General features: G+C 41.2%; 1 non-coding gene across 1 annotated transcript; it reads left to right on the top strand.

Annotated features, from left to right (window-relative positions):
- Positions 1-1858: 1858 nt before the first annotated feature.
- TRNAL-CAG lies at positions 1859-1941 on the top strand. The gene has a single exon. It is a non-coding gene; the product is annotated as a tRNA-Leu (tRNA).
- The last annotated feature ends 1863 nt before the right edge of the window (positions 1942-3804 follow it).

Here is a 3804-nt window from a genome sequence, read left to right as displayed (position 1 = left end):
CAGGTCAGGAATTTTGTTTATCAGTTTCCAAATCTATCCCAAGAACTACAGAATCAAGCTGGGTTGTTAGTGAGAAATCTCCCAGTGATTTTCAACTAAATCTGGAAAACTGTGAGGACTGCAGCACAAGGCCTTAGGTTAAAAAACCCTCATATCTACCATTTTTCACTTAAATATGTATTTCAAGTTAAAAAAAAAAATTGTAGACTCCAGGAAAGTATCTCTGTTCAGAACAGCATTTGACTCTCTGTCAAGACTCATACAGTGATGATTTAACACTAAATCTTTATATTAAAAGTACTTCATCTTACTTATCAGACTTGACAAACCATAAATTTTCAATGCACTCCACACCCAAAGGAAAGCATCTCCATATGTGTTTCATTGGGAATAATATTTGAAGTTGGGATGTACCCTTTAGTCTAGGCAATAGCTTCCACTTAGACACAAATTGATTGCCTCTGGCAGGGAAAAGGCACACTTAAAATAAGTAAATATATAATAAAAGCAGTTGATTGAAATACTGGTGAATTTTCTATAACATCTATTTTGCAGTTTTTTTAACAGACCACATAGTTTTGGGGTATTTTCTTAAACTAAGAGACAGCCCTGGGATTGAAGCTTGCAGTTTTGTACACCAGCTCTTGCACTAACCCTACCAGTGTATTTACAGCCAAACTTGCTTTTGGGGTTACCTCCAGGCACCAAAGCACATCCTCTCTCTCCAAAGACTTTGTTTTCCCCCAAAACACACCAGGGAATAATTTATTGCTCACCTCCTCACCTCTGTGTTTGGTCCATGACAAGCTCAGCACCATGGCTGTGCTCAGTGCTGGCTACATGACCTGGGAAAGAACCATCATTTTCCACATCCCCATGCAAGATTGGGGCAGGATCTCTTCTGGCTCCCACTTTACATCTTGTCTGAGGACCAATGAGCAAAACAGGAGAGACAAAAACACTGTCTTGGTCTCAGAGGAGGATTTTATTTCTTTTGCATTGGACAAGCTAAATTCAGCAAGGAAGCTATGTCAACATTGGAATAAAGTGGTGCCAGGAATGGTATAATAGGATGTTGAAAATGAGAAAAATTGCAGCTTTTGCAGCAGCTGACACTCCAACTCTCTTAACACACAGTCAGATTGTTTGAGGTTAGTAATTACAGTTGTATCAGCAGCAGGGGGGCAAACCTACCTGCTTGGTTCTTCATAAATCTGACCACTGACTTCACTTACTTATTTGAAAGCAAATACTGAAGGTCAGACTTAGTATGAGTGCACACTAATGCAAATTTTTCGTTATTTTATATACTAAGGGCAAGAATCTCACCCAGACAACAAATTTATGAAGAATTTAACCTGGAGAAGTTGCAGAAAAAGTACATCATGTCTGCTTAGCATTTTATTCAACTTTTCATCTGCTCATGTCATCAGAACAAGCCAGCTGGTAAAATATTTTAGCTCATTTTTATACCTCTAACAGGCAGTACTATTATAAAGAAAAAAATATATACCCGTATCTTAAAAGCTGATATGTTGGCATGCATTCCTGGAGATTTTTTGTTTCCCCTCTTTAATGTTAGTTCGTTCTTACAAACGTCGATTTAAAATGTCTGCAAGTCTAATCTTAATAATAGGAGAATCAACTGTTGTCATAAGGAATTTCAAATAATACTAGGGCCAGAAATTTTATTTAAAAAAAAATACACACAAAAAATAAAGAGCCTATTTACAGCCTCCTCTTCCTGTTTGCAGAAATATTTTTGGTATATCAGAGACTCATAATCCAAACTTGCTTTCATAAATCATTACAAATTATGACAGAGGCATCCAACAGAACTTCCTGTTTACCCAGGCAGGTCAGGATGGCCGAGCGGTCTAAGGCGCTGCGTTCAGGTTGCAGTCTCCCCTGGAGGCGTGGGTTCAAATCCCACTTCTGACAGCTTCTTTATGCCACCCAGCTGAGTGGCGCAGCTGATGCACCTGAAGGGCAGGAGCCATCCAGAGGGACCTGGACAAGCTCCAGAAGTGGGACCATGGGAATTTCATGAGGCTTTAATAAGACCTGGTGCTGGTGCTGCACCTGGCTCAGGGCAGCTCCCTGTCTCAGCACAAGCTGGGGGATGAACAGATCCAGAGCTACTCTGCCGAGAAGGACTTGGGGGTGTTGATGGATGAGAATCTGGACATGACTCAGCAATGGCACTCAGAGCCCAGAAAGCCACATGTATCCTGGGCTGCATCCAGACAGCGTGGGCAGCAGGGAATTCTGCCCCTCTGCCCCACTCTGGTGAGACCCCACCTGCAGTGCTGCATCCAGCTCTGGAGTTCCCCCTTAAGAAGGACATCACCCTGCTGGGGCAAGTCCAGAGGAGGGGCCACCAAGTTGAACAGAGGGATATGAAGCACCTCTCCGATGAGGAAAGGCTGAGAGAATTGGGATTCTTCAGCCTGGAAAAGAGAAAGTTTTGGGGTGATGGGGTTGTGTCATTCCAGTAACTGAAGGGTCCTTACAGGAAGGATAGAACAAGACTATTTACAAGAATATGTACTGATGGGACAAGGGGGAATGGGCTCAAACTGAAAGAGAGTAGGTTTAAGTTAGATATTAGGAAAAAAATTCTTTCCTGTGTGTGTGGCGAGGCAGTAGAACAGGTTGAACAGGGAAGGTGGGGATGCCCTATCCCTTGAGGTGTTAAAAGCCAGGTTGGACAGGCTCTGTGCAACCTCTTTTATTTGAAGGTGTCTCTGTCCATGGCAGGGGAGTTGGAACAAGATGATTTTAAAGGTCCTCTTCCAACCTAAATTATTCTATGACTCTTTGTGTCTGTGAATAAGGAAATATAAGTAGAGAAATATAACAATATAGGAAATCTTGGAGCTTTTCTGCGTTATTATAATGAGGCATTTTTAGGGCTATTAGACTGTGCAGAAAGATTACAGAAGTTTTATCAGTTCCTATTACAATTGCATAGAGATTAATAAACCTGTAGTCATGATTATGCTATACAGAATAAATCATGAATATTTAATTTCTTCCTGAGCCTGACAGAAGAAGACGACTGAATAATGAAAAATTTGTATATTTTTCATGCAAAATGACTTTCTGATAAAGCTGTAGCAATACAGATGCAGGAAAGTTGAGTATCACTTGGATCCTGCAGGCAAAGAGGAATGTAACTTGGGCAGGTTTTTGCAGATGAAATTGCCATGCACTATGGTAATGACAACACTACAAGGTGCTCTATGGGTTTCTCTCCAGTCTGGCACAATCACTCCCTCTCAATAGGCCCCTGAATGTTATTCCTGGAATGTAAATCAAGCTACATTAGAACAATCTCTTTGCAATACTCCTACCTCCATCACAGATGGGGTTTTTTTGAGTTTGATTTCTATGGCCTAGAAATGCATGGTAATTGAGAGACCTGATCTTCTTACTTGTGCAGAGCGTGGGAGGCAGGAGGAAGCAAGCAGGAACATTGGTGTGATGAGAGAACCTGGGCACATGTGCTGGGATATATTTTATTGTCAAACACAAGATTTCCATCTTGAGCAATCACAAGATTTCCATTCAGAGAATGATGGAACGATGCCCATCTGTGATGGGGGATGACGTCATCTAACCTCACAACCCACGTAACAGGATTGTCTGCATCACGTCCCTTCCATGGATGCAGTCACCTTGCATGATGCGTAACTGATTTAGAAGTATCTAAAGAAGTTTTAAACAAATCTGTTTAAATTGCATCAATATAAAATTCAGGGCTACTTTTCTCCTTTGTGTTTTTATGCATTCCCTTGTGGT

This window comes from Geospiza fortis, unplaced genomic scaffold (assembly GCF_000277835.1).
Source record: "Geospiza fortis unplaced genomic scaffold, GeoFor_1.0 scaffold53, whole genome shotgun sequence".
NCBI lineage: Eukaryota > Metazoa > Chordata > Aves > Passeriformes > Thraupidae > Geospiza > Geospiza fortis.
The sequence above is the reverse complement of the archived record's forward strand: the minus strand, read 5'-3'. Positions and strand labels throughout refer to the sequence as shown.